The sequence below is a fragment of the Salvelinus fontinalis genome, unplaced genomic scaffold (assembly GCF_029448725.1).
Source record: "Salvelinus fontinalis isolate EN_2023a unplaced genomic scaffold, ASM2944872v1 scaffold_0735, whole genome shotgun sequence".
NCBI classification, from domain to species: Eukaryota; Metazoa; Chordata; class Actinopteri; order Salmoniformes; family Salmonidae; genus Salvelinus; species Salvelinus fontinalis.
Genome location: NW_026600944.1, coordinates 12,715 through 32,759, shown reverse-complemented (window position 1 = coordinate 32,759; position 20,045 = coordinate 12,715). Strand labels below are relative to the sequence as shown.

At 42.6% G+C, this 20,045-nt stretch overlaps 1 pseudogene; it reads right to left on the bottom strand.

The window, feature by feature from the left end:
- LOC129847155 (zinc finger protein 345-like) overlaps positions 1–20,045 on the bottom strand; it is a 45,801-nt pseudogene that overhangs the window by 13,049 nt on the left and 12,707 nt on the right.

The following is a 20,045-nucleotide window of genomic DNA, read 5'->3' as shown; positions in this document are numbered from 1 at the left end:
TATGTACATTTTACGGACACAATGTATTTTACAATAGTTATATTTAGTTTGTTTTTAATCCTATCCTTCTGTTACCCTAAACCTCTCCCATCTATCTCTGAAGACCATCCAGTCCTATATCCTTCAGTAACCCTAAACCTCTCCCATCTATCTCTGAAGACCACCCCGTTTGATTTCTATTTGCCATATATTTTTAACTGTGCTGTTTCACAAAAGTTATTGACTTTTATATAGTCCTCGAGGGCCTGATTAGTGTCACAGTTTTGCCCCAGCCCCAGCTAACACACCTGACTCCAAAAATCAACAATTCATGATCTTCAGTTTAGAATGCAGTTTGATTAATCAGCTGTGTTTGCTAGGGAGGGAGAAAAAGTGTGACATCAATCAGGCCCCGAGGACTGGAGTTGCCCACCCCTGGTTTACAGGATGATTTGTATCTTAAAGAGCATAGCTTTAAGGGAATAGTACCGTCACATCTAGATAAAAACGAATGTAAAAATGAACAGGGCAAATGTATATTAAAACACTACCTAATCATATAATTATTTATTCAGTATATTACATATTCATATTGTAATGAAACAGTAGGGAGCAGGTATCGAACTCTCGACCTTCTAGTCCGAGGTCCGGCGCGCTATCGACTGCGCCGTAAAAGCATGCTCGTGCGGCAGGGTCGATTTCCGCAATTATAAACCCAGGGTCGCTATTATTATTACACTATTCAGCTTCTGTATACAGGACGGTGTTATTTGTAAGACGTAAGAGAAAATATATCAGCTTATTATTAAATTATTATGACGTTCTTTCCAATACAAAAGTGTAGTAACTATTGTTTCCAAACTGAGTTACCCACTCCAGCCAGCAGAAGGTGAAGGGAGTCTTTCAGGTGATGCTTCTTGCGTGACGTATAATCTAGTGGACGGGACAGGAGGCTTCTTCAAACAGCGACAAAAGGCTTCTGGTTTAACCACGCGGGGCTTTGCTAGCAAACCTAAAACTCTTTAGACCATTCTTGTGTATATTACTCTTAGTGTTTCGAACATAATTCTGTTTACCTATCTACTGGTTCATTTATAAAGATATTTTGCTTGTTAAATTAGCAAATGTGTTACATTGATAGTGCACTAGGCTAATTTCCCGGAGCATAAACGCACAAATCTAGACGGAGAAAGAAACTCTGGTGAAAGGAGGCAAAGAAGCTTGAAGAATGAAAAAGGAGAAACAAGAGGATGATATTACAGTGAAAGAGGAATATGGGAAAGAGGTTGTCAAAGTGGAAGAAGAGGTAGAAGCTTTCAGAATCAAAAAGGAGGAAGATGCCGTAAAATTGAAAGAAGGGGAAGAACCTTTTCGAGTAAAAGAGGAGGATATCTCAATAAAAGACAATGAAGATCCGATTACCACCAGTGAGTACTGTCTTAAAAACAGGGACACAAACTATGCAGTTGTTGAACTAATGTGTGGTTTTTAAGTGGCATTATACTGAAGTTCTGCACTTTAATATGTTGTTCAGTTCTGTAGGAGTTGTTTAAGGGGCAATCTGCCATTGGTACATATATTTTGTGCACTTCAAAATTGTATTTATTGAATTCTCTGTGGTCTATTTTAAAGTGCACTTATTCTAATATAACAGGCTTTTAAAATATAATATACAGTGCATAATTTCTACTTAAAATATCAAAGGGACGCAAAATGCACCCATTTTGTGGAACGGCCCTTTAACATTTGCATCACAGTGGTGGGAAAAGTACGCATTTGTCATACTTGAGTAAAAGTAAAGATACCTGAATAGAAAATTACTCACGTAAAAGTGAGTCACCTAGTAAAATACTTCCTGAGTAAATGTCTAAAATATACTGAAGTATCAAAAGTAAAAGTATTTAAATAATTTCAAATTCCTTATATTAAGCAAACCAGATGGTGCCATTTTCTAGTAAAAAAAAATATATATCATTTACGGATAGCCAGGGACACACTACAACTCTCAGACAATCTGCAATTGAAACGTGTGTTTAGTGAGTCCGCCAGATCAGAGGCAGTGATGATTACCAGGGATGTTCTCTTGATTAGTGCATGAATTGGACAATTTTCCTGTCCAGCTAAGCCTTCAAAATGTAATGAGTACTTTTGGATGTCTGGGAAAATGTATGGAGTAAAAAGTACATCATTTTCTTTAGGAATATAGTGAAGTAAAAGTCAAATTAGTCAAAAATAGTAAAGTACAGATTCCCTGAATAACTACTTAAATCGTACTACAATAGCTACAATAGTCATTTACAACATTACCAATGTCTACACTGTGTATATGATCAATTTGATGTTATTTTAAATGAACAAAGAAATTGCTTTTCTTTCAAAAACAAGGACATTTCTAAGTGACCCCGAACTCTTGAATGGTATTGTATATCCTCACACCATCCATGTTGTAAACACCGTGCTGCATGAATTGCGACTCAACTTGACACAAAACAATTTTATGAATTCTAATTTTGTTAGAAATATAACATTGTTTAACATGGTCAAGTTCGGTTCCTGTGCAATCTTCAGACACTCTAGAAGGCAACCAAACTTGTTTCATCATTCTACATGATGTATTGGCTATACAACACCTGAATTAGCCCATAAAGGGTCTTGGTCCAATGACCACCTATCGTTTTGAAACCTAGCTAGATAGCCAATGAGCTGGGCTTTCCAGCAGTATGTGAATGCCGTTTGTAGGACAAAAAGCCATCATGCTGGAGCTGTGCACAACAGAGTTCATTCTCTGGTGAAAGGAAACAGGACGCACTGTAGTTTACGTTTCACACCAGTTCCTTCTCTTCTACAAACTTCTCAAATCTGAAAAAGTTAAACATGGCTACTAAGAGTGGAAAAGCTAAATCTCAGTCCAAGTATAAACATTTTGATGATATTATTGCAGACATTGACCAGGAGAGTGACACAGAAGGAATGGATGAGGACTCTGTGAGTGACCACAGTTATGATTCCAGCGCGGAATAAATGTTTTTGGAAGGAAAAGATCCACTTTTAGACCAGTAAGTGAAATAGGTTTTTGCTTCTCATGCTAATGCAGTTGTTTAAAAGGTCGCATATTCATTTGGTATTTTTTATTTATTTATATTTATTTATACACACATTCGAAGTTTACATGCACTTAGGTTGGAGTCATTATAACTCGTTATTCAACCACTCCACAAATTTCTTGTTAACCTCATTAGGGTATGTGGGACGGTAGTGTCCCACCTCGTCAACAGCCAGTGAAACTGCAGGGAGCCCAATTCAAAACAGAAATCCCATAATTTAAATTCCTCAAACATACAAGTATTTCACACCATTTTAAAGATAGCACACCAAACGATTAAAGCACACCAAACGATTATGTTAGGTTAGAGCCAAGTCACAGAAAAATACAGCCATTTTTCCAGCCAAAGAGAGGAGTAACAAAAAGCAGAAATAGAGGTAGAATTAACTTCTCTTAAATACCGATCCCTGATCCGGGTTTGAAAATAGACAACATACGGTGATCGCCACAAATAGTCATATTAAGCATTCCTGAAAATACAAGTGTCTCACATGCTTCAAAAGCCTAGAATCTTGCTAATCCAACTGCGTTGTCAGATTTAAAAAAGGATTTACTGCGAAAGAATAGGATGGGATTATCTGAGCTCGGCGCTCCATAACAAACTACTTTTTCAACCAGCACTAGCGTAACATTATCACAGATTGCATTGAAATAAATCGTTTACCTTTGAAGATTTTGCTCTGTTTGCAATCCCAAGGCTCATTGTTACAGACTGAATGGTCTTTTGTTTGGTTAAATCCATTTTTTATAGCCTTACACAAAACATTTTGTGAACGCTTATGTCGTTGAATTTCATTTCATTAAATTTTTGACGAAACATCCGACCTAAATACACTGACTAAACCTGACGTTATCCAGTCATGTTTGGTTTCCTTGCAATCAACTGTTTGTTTGTAACACAACCAAACTTGATGGGTAATTTCGCGGGACGTATTGAGCCGAAAAAAACGATTGGAAGACAACGAGTAACGAGCTCATTGTGCACCAATTATATGACCATACCCTCATTGTGCACCAATTATATGACCACTGTCTCGTTGATTGACTGTATTTTAACCTGTCTAGGATTGGGGTGCCGCTAGCGGCACGTTTCACAAAAAAAAATAAAAAATGGCGAAATGTCATAATTATAAATATTTAGCTTCAATTAAATCAGAAGTGTTATACACCATATCAAAGCTATACCTCTTGTTAATCTAGCCAATATGTGCGATTTCGAAAAGCTTCACTGCAAAAGCGATTATCGATCAGTAAACAACACATTAGGTACAGTTACAACAAAGTACATTAGTCACGAAAGTCAGAAATAGCAATAAAAATCATCAATTACCTTAGGAAATTTTCTTCTTTTGGCAATCCTAAAGGTCACGACGAAACAATCAAGTGGCGTTTTGTTCGATATAATCCATTTTTATAGCCTAACACGAAACATTTTGTGAACGGCTTGTGTGGAAAATTCAGCGTCCTTCAACTTTGGACGTAACATTCATTGTAATTCCTCTAAAGGGACGTTTATCAAGTCAAGTTCGGTTTCATTACAATCCTCTGTTTGTTAGTAAAACATCCAAAGTGGGTGGGGACTTTTTTTTTTTTTTTCAACCTTGCGGGCGTTTGGATTCGAACCAGCGACTTCTCGGTTAATGGCCCAACATTCTTAATCTCTAGTCTACAAATGTCACAAATGTTCCAACTTGAATTCATTATTTCTCAATGATGCTTTAAAACCTCTCTAGGGGGTGTGGGACGCTATCGTCCCACCTGGCCAACATCCAGTGAAATTACAGAGCGCCAAATTCCAAAACAGAAATACTCATTATAAAAATTCATGAAACATACAAGTGTTATACATCGGTTTAAAGATTAAGTTCTTGTTCATCCAACCACGGTGTCAGATTTAAAAAAAGACTTTACGGCGAAAGCAAACCATGCGATTATCTGAGAACAGCGCCCAGCAGACAAATCATAACAAACAGTAACCGGCCATGTAGACGAGTAACATAAGTCAGAAATAGCGATAAAATTAATCACTTACCTTTGATGATCTTCATATGATTACACTCACAAAACTCCCAGTTACCCAATAAATGTTTGTTTTGTTCGATCAAGTCCCTCTTCATATCCAAAAACCTCTGTTTTGTTAGTGCGTTTTGTTCAGTAAAACACTGTCTCAAACAACATCCTGTGAAATTTCAGAGCTTGAAACTCAACAAAACAGAAATTCTCATAATAAACATACATGAAAGACACAAATGTTATACACCAGCTTAAAGATAAACTTCTTGTTAATCCAACCGCAATGTCAGATTTCAAAAAGGCTTTCCGTCGAAAGCAAACCATGCGATTATCTGAGAACAGCGCCCAGCAGACAAATCATTACAAACAGTTAGCAGCCAAGAAGAAGAGTAACAAAAGCCAGAAATAGTGTTAAAATGTATCACTTACCTTTGATCTTCATATGGTTGCACTCCGAAGACTCCATGTTACACAATAAATGTTTGTTTTGTTCGATAAAGTCACTCTTTATGTCCAAAAACCTCAGTTTTCTTGGTGCGTTTTGTTCAGTAATACATTGGAACAAAGCGCGGTCACAGCAGTCAAAAAATCTGAAAAGTACCATAAAATTTCATAGAAACATGTCAAACAGTGTTTATAATCCAGCCTCATTGTTGTTTTTGTCATAAATAATCGATCATATTTCAACCGGACAAAAGCTTCGTCAATAGAAGAGGAGAAACAAGAAATGCGCCCTTCCGATCATGCGCTGGGCTCATGGCTGGAAATTTCCACTGTACACTCATTGAACGTGCTGTTTCTCCCTCATTTTTCAGAGTAAAAGCCTGAAACAATGCCTAAAGACTGGCCACATGTTGAGGAAGCAATAGAGATAGTGACCTGCGTCATAAGTCTTTGTATGGTGGATAGGCTTTCAATGGAAAAACAGGCATTTCAAAATAAAAGCATTTCCTGGATGGATTTTCCTCAGGTTCTCACCTGCCATTTCAGTTCTGTTATACTCACAGACATTATTTTAACAGTTTTAGAAACTTTGGAGTGGTTTCTATCCAAATCTACTAATTTGCATATCCTAGCTTCTGGGCCTGAGTAGCAGGCAGATTACTTTGGGCACGCTTTTCATCCAAAATTAGCAGCAAGGCCAGGTGGACTGGGGACAGCAAGGAGTCATCATGCCCGGTAGTCCTGATGTATGGTCCTAGGACTCAGGTCCTTCGAGAGAGAGAAAGAAAGTGAGAAGCAGAGAATTAGAGAGAGACAAGATTTTCAAAATGTTCATAAATTACAAGCATGGTCAAATAATAATCAGGAATAAATGTCAGTTGGCTTTTCATAGCCGATCATTAAGAGTTGAAAGCAGAGGGTCTGGGACAGGTGGCGGTTCCATAACCGCAGGCAGAACAGTTGAAACTGGAATAGCATCAAGGCCAGGTGGACTGGGGACAGCAAGGAGTCATCATGCCCGGTAGTCCTGATGTATGGTCCTAGGGCTCAGGTCCTTCGAGAGAGAGAAAGAAAGTGAGAAGGAGAGAATTAGAGAGAGCCAAGATTTTCAAAATGTTCATAAATTACAAGCATGGTCAAATAATAATCAGGAATAAATGTCAGTTGGCTTTTCATAGCCGATCATTAAGAGTTGAAAGCAGCAAGTCTGGGACAGGTAGGGGTTCCATAACCGCGGGCAGAGCAGTTGAAACTGGAACAGCAGCAAGGCCAGGTGGACTGGGGACAGCAAGGAGTCATCATGCCCGGTTTGCCGTGACATATGGTCCTAGGGCTCAGGTTCTCAGAGAGAGAGAAAGAAAGAAAGAGAGAAAGAGAGAATTGTAGAGAACAGCAGGTCTGGGATAGGTAGCACCTCCGGTGAACAGGTCAGGGTTCCGTAGCCGCAGGCAGAACAGTTGAAACTGGAGCAGCAGCACGGCCAGCTGGACTGGGGACAGCAAGGAGTCATCATGCCAGGTAGTCCTGAGGCATGGTCCTAGGGCTCAGGTCCTCCGAGAGAGAGAAAGAAAGAAAGAGAGAAAGAGAGAATTCGAGAGAGCATACTTAAATTCACACAGGACAGCGGATAAGACAGGAGAAATACTCCAGATATACAGACTGACCCCAGCCCCCCGACACATAAACTACTGCAGCATAAATACTGGAGGCTGAGACAAGAGGGGTCAGGAGACACTGTGGCCCCATCCGATGATACCACCGACAGGGCCAAACAGGCAGGATATAACCCCACCCTCTTTGCCAAAGCACAGCCCCCACACCACTAGAGGGATATCTTCAACCACCAACTTACGATCCTGAGACAAGGCCGAGTATAGCCCACAAAGATCTTCGCCATGGCACAACCCAGTGGGGGGTGCCAACCCATGAATACGGCTGCACAGTATTGTCTCTTCTCGATGGCGGTTACGATGTCGTTTAGTACCTTGAGCGGGGTTGAGGTGCACCCATGACCAGCTCGGAAACCACATTGCACAGCGGAGAAGGTTCATGCTGAAAGAGCTCTGATAGGTTGGAGGATGTCCTCCGGAAGTTGTCATAATTACTGTTTAAGTCTATGGAAGCCTTGAGAACCATAAGCCTCCTAGGTTTTGTATTGAAGTCAATGTACCCAGAGGAGGACGCAAAATAGTATGTTTTATTCAATTATTTTTTTATTCAATTATTTGTTGATGTGATTATATTTAGTATAGTTTTATCCCAAAATTATTTTATTTTAATGTTTTACCAATTTATTTTCTTCTGAAACTCACTGAAAATCCCTTACCACAATTATGTCATGTTGGCTTGATGTCCTTTGGGTGCAGTGGAGGCTTCTCAGAGGAGGAAGGGGAAGACCATCCTTCTCTGAGGAGCCTTCACTGCACCCAAAGGACATCCAGCCAACATGACACAATTGGGGGAAGCATTGGAGTCAACATGTGCCAGCATCCCTGTGGAAGGCTTTGGACACTTTGAAGAGTTTATGCCCCGACAAATTGAGGCTCTTCTGAGGGAAAAGGGGGAGGTTCCTAGTCCATATTTGGACGTTTATTTCTCTCCAAATATTTGGTATGATCAGTGTACATATATATATAAAGGAAATATTGCATGACCAAAAGCATAATTCTATTTTTGTAAAAATGAGACAAGTGTACAAGCATATGTGTGTTCTCTCATGAACTTTAAGTAGCCTGTATTTGATGTGATATACTCCTTTCGAGACAGGATTGTGTCACGGCACAGATCTGGGGAAGTGTACCAAAACATTTCTGCAGCATTGAAGGTCCCCATCATCTTAAAAGGAAGAAGTTTGAAACCACCAAGACCCTTCCTACTGCTGGCTGCCCTGCCAAACTGAACAATCGGGGGAGAAGGGCCTTGGTCAGGAAGGTAACCAAGAACCCAATGGTCACTCTGACAGAGCTCCTCTGTGGAGATGGGAGAACCTTCCAGAAGGACAACCATCTCTGCATCACTCCACCAAGCAGGACGTTATGGTAGAGTTGCCAGACGGAAGCCACTCCTCAGTAAAAGGCACATGAAAGCCAGCTTGGAGTTTGCCAAAAGGCACCTAAAGGACTATCAGACCATGAGTAACAAAATTCTCTGGTCTGATGAATGCCAAGGGTCACGTCTGGAGGAAACCTGGCACCATTCCTACGGTGAAGCATGGGGTTGGCAGCATCATGCTGTGGGGATGTTTTTCAGCGGCATGGACTGAGAGACTCGTCAGGATCGAGGGAAAGATGAACGGAGCAAAATACAGAGATCATTTTTGAAAACTTGCTCCAGAGCACTCAGGACCTCAGACTGGGGCAAAGGTTAACCTTCCAATAGGACAACGACCCTACGCACAAAGCCAAGACTGCAGGAGTGGCTTTGGGAGATGTCTCTGAATGTCCTTGAGGGGCCCAGCCAGAGCCCGGATTTGAACCCGATTTATCATCTCCGGAGAGACCTGAAAATAGCTTTGTAGTGACACTCCCCATCCAACCTGACAGAGTTTGAGAGGATCTGCAGAGAAGAATGGGAGAAACATGAGGCTCCTGCTGCTGCTGTCCTCAAGGGCAAATTGACAGATTTTTCACCTAGTTGTCTTTGGGATTCAAACCAGAGATCTTTCGGTTACTGGCCCAACACTAGTAATCGCTAGGCTACCTGCAGCAGGAGCCCCATGTTGACAGGAGAGCCACCTTTATTTTTCCCTCATTATGAACATTCATATTGGTCAACAGTCAACCTATTGTGTGTATTGAACATTAATATTGGACTGTAGCAGCTAGCTAACTGGCTACCGATCAACCTATTGTGTGTATTGAACATTCATACTGGACTGTAGCAGCTAGCTATCTGGCTACCGATCAACCTATTGTGTGTATTGAACATTCATATTGGACTGTAGCAGCTAGCTAACTGGCTACTGATCAACCTATTGTGTGTATTGAACATTCATATTGGACTGTAGCAGCTAGCTAACTGGCTACCGATCAACCTATTGTGTGTATTGAACATTCATATTGGACTGTAGCAGCTAGCTAACTGGCTACTGATCAACCTATTGTGTGTGTTGAACATTCATATTGGACAGCCTTACCTGTATAGTAGCACCAACACCCATCAGCCCAATCTCTTCTTGACGTCAAAGCTGCAGTGTATTGTTGGTATAGTTTTTGATGAATAATAATTCAAATTGTGAAAATAGAAGTGTACAATTTATATATATATATATATATATATTTAATCAACTTTAAGATACTGTTTGCCTCTATGCAGATGTAGAAGCTGAATAGGAATATACATTATCAATAAATAGTTGATTGTTCTTTTTTCACATCATACTAAGAATACTGAGCCACAACCTGTAAATGTGACCATACTATTCCTTTAAAGCCCCTCTGTCAGATATAAATCATCAGAGTGGGAAACCAACTGACATGGAAACAATGGAGCAAATGGATCACTATCAGAGTGTATTATGACATCAGATAGAACTACTCAGACATTCTAAATATCACTTGATTATCAGAGGGGTGTATTATGACATCAGATAGAACTACTCAGACATTCTAAATATCACTTGATTATCAGAGGAGTGTATTATGACATCAGATAGAACTACTCAGACATTCTAAATATCACTTGATTATCAGAGGGGTGTATTATGACATCATATAGAACTACTCAGACATTCCAAATCAGGCTTCATCCATATCATGAAGGTGGATATTGATCCAACCATTTCAAAAGTAATGACCGGGATGAAGGAAACAGGATATGCCTGTACACTTTTATTAATGCAGATAGACAATTTGTTAGTTTGTTTGACATTTGACACAGCCAGCAGCATACCACCCTGCATACCACTGCTGGCTTGCTTCTGAAGCTAAGCAGGGTTGGTCCTGGTCAGTCCCTGGATGGGAGACCAGATGCTGCTGGAAGTGGTATTGGAGGGCCAGTAGGAGGCACTCTTTCCTCTGGTCTAATAAAATATCCCAATGCCCCAGGGCAGTGAGTGACACTGCCCTGTGTGTAGGGTGCCGTCTTTCGGATGGGACGTTAAACAGGTGTCCTGACTCTCTGAGGTCATTAAAGATCCCATGGCACTTATCGTAAGAGTAGGGGTGTTAACCCTGGTGTCCTGGCTAAATTCCCAATCTGGCCCTCAAACCATCATGGTCACCTAATAATCCCCAGTTTACAATTGGCTCATTCATCCCCCTCCTCTCCCCTGTAACTATTCCCCAGGTCGTTGCTGCAAATGAGAATGTGTTATCAGTCAACTTACCTGGTAAAATAACTAAAAAATAAATGGTGGGGTCTTTTTGTGTCAGTAAAAATGAATGAGCAAGAAATGGCAGTGGAAACTCATTTATCCACAAATATTTATATACTAACCATCAAATCTTATTTAACTTGGAGTCACGTGATGATATGTTGTGTGGTCCTCCCTCTACGACTTGGGAAACCATGCAGTTTATTAGGCAGACGAAATAAGTTATGAACTTCACAGGGTGGTGAAACTTCATGTGATGAGCTTGATGCTCCTTTCCAATACATTTTGAGGGCCTTATTCTGGTGACATGATGATTGATGCTTGGTTGCCATTTGACAAATAAAATAATATCTCTCTCATCCATAATAATCTCATCATGTAGGTAGCCTACCATCACTGTATATGTGAGCTGTTGACTACAGTGCACGGGACAAGAGCACGTTTTCTATTTTACACAAGTTTTAAAACCATCAGGGGAGTTGAAAATGTGATGGAAACCAATTTAACTTGTATTTTTCATTCGGTACATGGGAATTTAACAGCAAACGTTATTCTTCTTGTGCACTACGTCATAACGCAAAGCCTTTTATCCGCAATAAGTCTGTTTGAGGCAAACATTTCTGATGGGATAATGTGTATATTGTTTTATGCAGATTTGAGAATATTCACATGGAAATCTGGCGCAAATTGCATGGACTTAGCAACGAAGGTGGATATTGATCCAACACCTGCCACGTATTCAAACCAGCCCACTGGGCACAGACGTCAGCTCAACATCTAGTTTCTATTTACATTTCTTTGATTCGTCAACTAAAGTGAATTCAACATGAAATCAACACAAAATGTCACCTGCCATTGGATTTAGGTTGCCAGTTCATGAAAAATTAAAAATAACTGATGTTCATGGCTTTTTACAAATCCAATCAGTTTTCCACATTAATCAAACATCATCACATGGTTTTGTTTTGTTGAAATGCCGTGGAAACAAAGTTTATTCAACCAGTGGGAGGTTTGTAAATGACCCCAGGAAAATAAAACAAAGAACTCGTCATTGAGACAATGATAAACAGCACTCCGTGGGAGAGTTGTGGTGGATATTATAAAATAAGGATCAGCTGGTGTCCAAGTCAAACCAAGATTCTTTATTTCTGAGCTCAGAGAGAATAACAGTTACACAGCGCAGTGTAGACAGTCTGAATTCCTGAAGCATTGGGTGATGAGCACATATCTTTATAGTTTCCTGTTCCTGGGAGGGACTTTATTCATACAAGGACGCAGGTGCAGCTGGTTTGCAACGCAGGATGATACTCCCAGGAACAGGAGATTATAATAGGTCAGTTTCACAAGGTTAGTCTGTGGTGGTTAATTAATGTATTACCAAATGAGGAGAGACAAACTTCACACACCAATCAGAGTTATACTTAAACTACATCTTTAATAATAAGATCTTTGCAATGACTTTCAACAATTCACTATGTCTAATGAACCGTTGAGAGTGGCAACACAATGGCTACTGAGATCTTTTATAGCAAAGATCCACCCCCTAGTCGACATAAACCACAGATACTAGGAACAGTTTACAAAGTGAGACTTTATAATGAGAAAGGAGTATCCTGTAGCCAGATAGCATTCGCTATAATTTATCATTCAGTTTGGTCCCTAAGACGAGGTTCTAATCTCTTTCCTGGTACTTCATAGCACAAAAACACCAACTCATCCAATGGCATAACTCAATTGTCAACTCTAGATACTCCCATCTCAAGTAAAACCCCTTCTTGACCCCACTCCTGGACAAACTCACTGAGGGGAGTGAGCCTCTAGGTCATACACTATCCCAGGATAAGTGCAACATCAGAGAAGACATACAATGGTTCCCGACACTGCCATACACCTCCCCCCAATGCCAAAGGAGAGAGTGACTTGCGCACAGACATTGTGGAAACCAGTAATTGGTTCCCCATTAATCACACCATCCCTTCACATAGTTTAACAGATACATTCACATATGAAGACAATGTTCCCTCCTGTCCTCTTCCCTTCCTGATATTCTGCATAGCACCAGGGACATGTGAAAGACAAGCCTGACCTCTCCCCTCTCTGGGCCCCAGGTGACTGAGCCCCAGCTGAGGGAAGAAGTGCAACTGCCATCACCAGAGTCCGAAGGGATACATTCTAATAACAAGTATATCACATCAGCATATTATGCAGATAAGACATCTTAATTATCTATGTTACCCAACTAATTCTGATTCATCCACCACAATCACATACTCAGATATGTGGACACATACAATTTACATTTTGCATTACAGAGTTTGTGAACATTTTCATTTCATTAAATCATCAGTGGGCCAACATTGCAAATGTAAACAACGGAATAAATGCATCACATCCAAATATCACTTCATTATCTGCAGTGCTGGAGGAATGACACACAGATAAACACAAACACAGAGTTTAAAAAAGGACCATTTAAAACAGAAAGATTCTGACCTACTCTATATTCAAACTCCATATTCAATTCATGTTTTCTAATAAAAACATTCAAATATATGTTTTAGTATACTTTGTACAATTCAAGTTCATATGGTAAAAACAGGTAATCATTATCAGTCAACAATATAAGACAGCAAGTCCCCTGTGTGTATTATCTCATGCCATTTCAGCTCCCCCGGCTGGTTGAAACTCCTTCCACATTGGGAGCAGTGGTAAGGCTTCTCCCCCGTGTGTATTCTCTCGTGCCGTTTCAGATCCGCAGGCCTGTTGAAACCCTTTCCACACTGGGAGCAGTGGTAAGGCTTCTCCCCTGTGTGTATTCTCATGTATTTTCAGCTCCCATGACTGGCTGAAAAACGTTCCACACGGGGAGCAGTGGTAAGGCTTCTCCCCTGTGTGTATTCTCTCGTGTCTTTTCAGGTTCCCGAAATCGTTAAAACTCTTTCCGCACTGGGAGCAGTGGTAAGGCTTCTCCCCTGTGTGTATTCTCTCATGCTGTTTCAGGTTCCTTAACTTGTTAAAACACTTTCCACACTGGGAGCAGTGGTAAGGCTTCTCCCCTGTGTGTATTCTCTCGTGTCTTTTCAGGTTCCCTAAATTGCTAAAACTCTTTCCGCACTGGGAGCAGTGGTAAGGCTTCTCCCCTGTGTGTATTCTCTCATGCTGTTTCAGAACCTCATGCCGGTTGAAACACTTTCCACATTGGGAGCAATGGTAAGGCTTCTCCCCTGTGTGTATTCTCTCATGTTGTTTCAGGTTCCCTAACTTGTTAAAACACTTTACACAGTGGGAACACTGGTGTCTTCTTGTTGGTTTGGACGTCCCTGGCTCTGGTTCCTCTGAGTCTGGTCTTTCTCCTGCCAAAGACAGTGTGTTTTTAAAAAAAAGAGACCTGAATGAAACCTCCACATGATAAATAGGCCTTGCTACGAGGGTAAATCCTAATCAGATCGCTCAATAACCTAAGGCCAGTTTTAACAATCTTGGTGTGATTTTAAAACAAATGTTATAGAGTTTCCTGGTAATTACTGATAATGTTAACATTACTTTTTTATTCATTCTGCTTTACAAGTCAGAACACAAAAAACTAAACCGTTCTTGGACACTCAAGACACAGACGTCGCTTAACTTCTTATGGCTGCAGGGGGCGTATTGACTAACTTGGAAAAATGTGCTCATTTCAAACGGCCTCGTACTCAATTCTTGCTCGTACAATATGCATATTATTATTACTATTGGATAGAAAACACTCTCTAGTTTCTAAAACCGTTTGAATTATTTCTCTGAGTGAAACAGAACTCCTTCTGCAGCCCACTTCCTGACAGGAAGTGAGTTTCTGAAATCGGAGGTCTCTGTTCAAGAGCTTGCCTATAAATGGGCATGACACGTATTGATATACATACACGTCATACACCTTCCCCTAGATGTCAAGCGGAAGTGAGAGAAGAAATGAGTGGATTATCTTGCTCTGAAGTGGAATAAATCCTCTTGGAATGACTGGTCCGCCGTTTCCTGTATTTTCGAAAACGCGAAGTTGAACCTGGAATCGCCTTCTGGAAAACCGTCGTTATAGGCGAATACTATCTGCGGCTTTGATTTTATTTGATACATGTCACAATATCATCGTAAAGTATGTTTTTTCAATATAGGTTTATCAGATTATTGAAATTTATTCAGGACGTTAGGCGTGTTGCGTTGTTTGACTTTGTTCACAAAGGAGAGCTTAGCACCACTTGGCCAGTGCGCTTGCTAATTCAAGAGGGAAAGAAGTCGGTCTTATTCCAAACAACGACGGTTCTGGACAAAGGACTCCTTGTACAACATTCTGATGGAAGACCACCAAAAGTAGGACCCACTTTGGGATGCTATTTCATATATCTGTCGAACTGTGTTATCGGTACCGTTTGCCTTGAAGCAATGCTGTTGTGTGTTAGCTATTGTAGTAAGCAAATATAACGCTATATTGTGTTTTCGCTGTAAAACACTTCAGAAAAAACGGAAATATTGGCTGTATTCACAAGATGTTTATCTTTCATTTGATGTACACCATGTATTTTTCATAAATGTTTTATGATGAGTATTTATGTATTTCACGTTGCTCTCTGTAATTATTCTGGCTGCTTTGCTGCTATTTTTGATGGTGGCTGCAATGTAAAACTATGATTTATACCTCAAATATGCACATTTTCAAACAAAACATAAATGTATTGTATAACATGTTATAAGACTGTCATCTGATGAAGTTGTTCAAGGTTAGTGATTAATTTTATCTCTATTTTGTCGGTTTTGGGAAAGCTACCTATGCGGTGGAAACATGGTGAAAATATGCGGTTGTGTGTTTGGCTATTGTGGTTAGCTAATAGAAATACATATTGTGTTTTCGCTGTAAAACTGTAACGGGTGACGCTCTCCTCATCCTCGGACGAGGTGAGGAGAGAAGGATCCTCAGACCAAAACGCAGCTTCAGGGAAATAAGCCATCTTTATTAAACAACGATAAAGATGGAAACACGAAACGAAACAAACACTTGCAAAACTACAAAATAACAAAACGACGTTGACGAGACCTGAACATAAACTTACATAACTAAACATAAACTTACGTACAGGTAACAGACGACATCGAAACGAAAACGAAACAAACAAACGCTACAGTCCTATGTGGTACGAACATAACATACGGACACAGGAGACAATCACCCACCAACAAACAGTGAGAATGCCCTACCTAAATATGACTCTTAATTAGAGGCAAACGCAAACCACCTGCCTCTAATCAAGAGCCATACCAGGCAAACCGAAACCAACATAGAAACAGATAACATAGAATGCCCACCCAACCTCACGTCCTGACCAACTAACACACAAAAACTAACATAAATAGGTCAGGAACGTGACAGTACCCCCCCCACAAGGTGCGAACTCCGGACGCACCAGCACAAAGTCTAGGGGAGGGTCTGGGTGGGCATCTAACCACGGTGGTGGCTCAGGCTCCGGGCGCGGTTCCCACCCCACCATAATCCATCCTAGCCCCCTCCCTTCAAGAATGTCCACCCTCTTACTTCCCCCACAAAATCCTCCTAATAACATATCTAATAATGACAATACCGGGACAGAGAGATAAACCAAGACAGAGGGATAGATAAGACTATAGAGGTAGATAAAGATAGAGAGGGAGATCAGGATAGAGGGGCAACTCCGGACTGAAAGGCAGCTCCGGACAGAGAGACAGCTCTGGACTGATGGGCAGTTCTGGGTATCTAGCCTTTTCAGGCTGAAGGGCAGCTCATGGCTGACTGACGACTCTCGATGCTCATGGCTGGCTGACGGCTCTCGACGCTCATGGCAGGCTGACGGCTCTCGACACTCATGGCAGGCTGACGGCTCTCGACGCTCATGGCAGGCTGACGGCTCTCGACGCTCATGGCAGGCTGACGGCTCTCGACGCTCATGGCAGGCTGACGGCTCTCGACGCTCATGGCGCTCTGACGGCTCTGGCTGCTCATGGCGCTCTGACGGCTCTGGCTGCTCATGGCTCGCTGGCGGCTCTGGCAGATCCTGTCTGCTTGGCGGCTCTGGCAGATCCTGTCTGGTTGGCGGCTCTGGCAGATCCTGTCTGGTTGGCGGCTCTGGCAGATCCTGTCTGGTTGGCTGCTCTGGCAGATCCTGTCTGGTTGGCTGCTCTGGCAGATCCTGTCTGGTTGGCGGCTCTGGCAGATCCTGTCTGGCTGACGGCTCTAGCGGCTCCTGTCTGGCTGACGGCTCTAGCGGCTCCTGTCTGGCTGACGGCTCTGTAGGCTCATGGCAGACGGGCGGCTTTGCAGGCTCATGGCAGACGGGCGGCTTTGCAGGCTCCTGGCAGACGGATGGCTCAGACGGCGCTGGGGAGACGGATGGCTCAGACGGCGCTGGGGAGACGGATGGCTCAGATGGCGCTGGGGAGACGGATGGCTCAGATGGCGCTGGGGAGACGGATGGCTCAGATGGCGCTGGGGAGACGGATGGCTCAGATGGCGCTGGGGAGACGGATGGCTCTGGCCGGATATGGCGCACTGTAGACCTGGTGCGTGGTGCCGGAACTGGAGGCACCGTGCTAATGACAAGCACCTTCCTACTAGTGCGGGGAGCAGGGACAGGGCACACTGTATTCTCAAAGCCTACTCTATCCCTGATGCGTGGTACCGGCACTGGTGACGCCGGGCTGAGGACAAGCACATCAGGATTAGTAGGGGGAGAATATACAGTGTGTACAGGGCTCTGGAGACGCACTGGTAGCTTAGTGCGTGGGGCCGGAACTGGAGGCACCGGGCTAGATACACGCACTACAGGGAGAGTGCGTGGAGGAGGAACAGGGCTCAGGATACGCACTGGTAGCCTAGTGCGTAGTGTATACACTGTAGGTACTAGGCTGGGGCGGGGAGGTGGTGCCGGAAATACCGGACCGTGGAGGCGTACTGGCACTCTTGAGCATTGAACCTGCCCAACCTTACCTGGTTGAATGCTCCCGGTTGCCCGACCAGTGCGGGGAGGTGGAATAACCCGCACCGGCCTATGTAGGCGAACCGGAGAAACCATGCGTAAGGCCGGTGCCATGTATGCCGGCCCGAGGAGACGCACTGGAGACCAGATGCGTTGAGCCGGCCTCATGACACCTGGCTCAATACTCAATCTAGCCCTACCAGTGCGGGGAGGTGGAATAACCCGCACTGGGCTATGCACTCGTACAGGAGACACCGTGCGCTCTACTGCGTAACACGGCGCCTGCCCGTACTCCCGCTCTCCACGGTAAGCCTGGGAAGTGGGCGCAGGTCTCCTACCTGCCCTTGGCCCACTATCTCCTAGCCCCCCCCCAAGAAATTTTTGGGAATTACTCACGGGCTTTTTTGGCTTCCGTGCCAGACGCGTTCCCTCATAGCTCCGGTTCCTCTCCCAGGTAGCCTCTGCTCTCCTCAGTGCCTCCACCTGTTCCTATGGGAGGCGATCCCTCCCAGCCAGGATCTCCTCCCAAGTGTAGCAACCCTTTCCATCCAAAACCTCGTCCCATGTCCATTTCTCCTTTCTCTCCTGTCCCTTACTCCGTTTCGTTTTCCCTTGCCGCTTGGTCTTAGCGTGTTGGTGGGTGATTCTGTAACGGGTGACGCTCTCCTCATCCTCGGACGAGGTGAGGAGAGAAGGATCCTCAGACCAAAACGCAGCTTCAGGGAAATAAGCCATCTTTATTAAACAACGATAAAGATGGAAACACGAAACGAAACAAACACTTGCAAAACTACAAAATAACAAAACGACGTTGACGAGACCTGAACATAAACTTACATAACTAAACATAAACTTACGTACAGGTAACAGACGACATCGAAACGAAAACGAAACAAACAAACGCTACAGTCCTATGTGGTACGAACATAACATACGGACACAGGAGACAATCACCCACCAACAAACAGTGAGAATGCCCTACCTAAATATGACTCTTAATTAGAGGCAAACGCAAACCACCTGCCTCTAATCAAGAGCCATACCAGGCAAACCGAAACCAACATAGAAACAGATAACATAGAATGCCCACCCAACCTCACGTCCTGACCAACTAACACACAAAAACTAACATAAATAGGTCAGGAACGTGACAAAAACATTTTAAAAATCGGAAATGATGGCTGGATTCACAAGAAGTTTATCTTTCATTTGCTGTATTGGACTTGTGATTTCATGAAAATTATCTTATATGATATCCCTGTCCCGTTAGGCTAGGCTATGCTAGTCAGCTTTTTTGATGAGGAGGATCCCGGATCCGGGAGGGTGATGAAGTAGAGGTTTTAAGGTTACAGTTATGAAAAGTTAGAACTCTAAAGAGGCCTTTCTACTGACTCTGAAAAACACCAAAAGAAAGATGCCCAGGGTCCCTGCTCATCTGCGTGAACGTGCCTTAGGCATGCTGCAAGGAGGCATGAGGACTGCAGATGTGGCCAGGGCAATAAATTGCAATGTCCGTACTGTGAGACGCCTAAGACAGAGCTACAGGGAGACAGGACGGACAGCGCAGTGGCAGACCACGTGTAACAACACCCGCACAGGATCGGTACATCCGAACATCACACCTACAGGTACAGGATGGCAACAACAACTGCCCCAGTTACATCAGGAACGCACAATCCCTACATTGGTGCTCAGACTAGAGGTCGACCGATTATGATTTTTCAACGCCGATACCGATTATTGGAGGACCAAAAAAAGCCGATACCGATTAATCGGCCGATTATTTTAATTTTATTTGTAATAATGAAAATTACAACAATACTGAATGAACACTTATTTTAACTTAATATAATACATCAATAAAATCTATAAATAATGAAACGTGTTCAATTTGGTTTAAATTATGCAAAAACAAAGTGTTGGAGAAGAAAGTAAATGTGCAATATGTGCTATGTAAGAAAGCTAACATTTCAGTTCCTTGCTCAGAACATGAGAACATATGAAAGATATTTCCCTTTATACCATTTGTATTTCATTAACCTTTGACTATTGGATGTTCTTATAGGCACTTTAGTATTGCAAGTGTAACAGTATAGCTTCCGTCCCTCTCCTCGCTCCTCCCTGGGCTCGAACCAGCAACACAATGACAACAGCCACCATCGAAGCAGCGCTACCCATGCAGAGCAAGGGGAACAACTACTAGAAGGCTCAGAGCGAG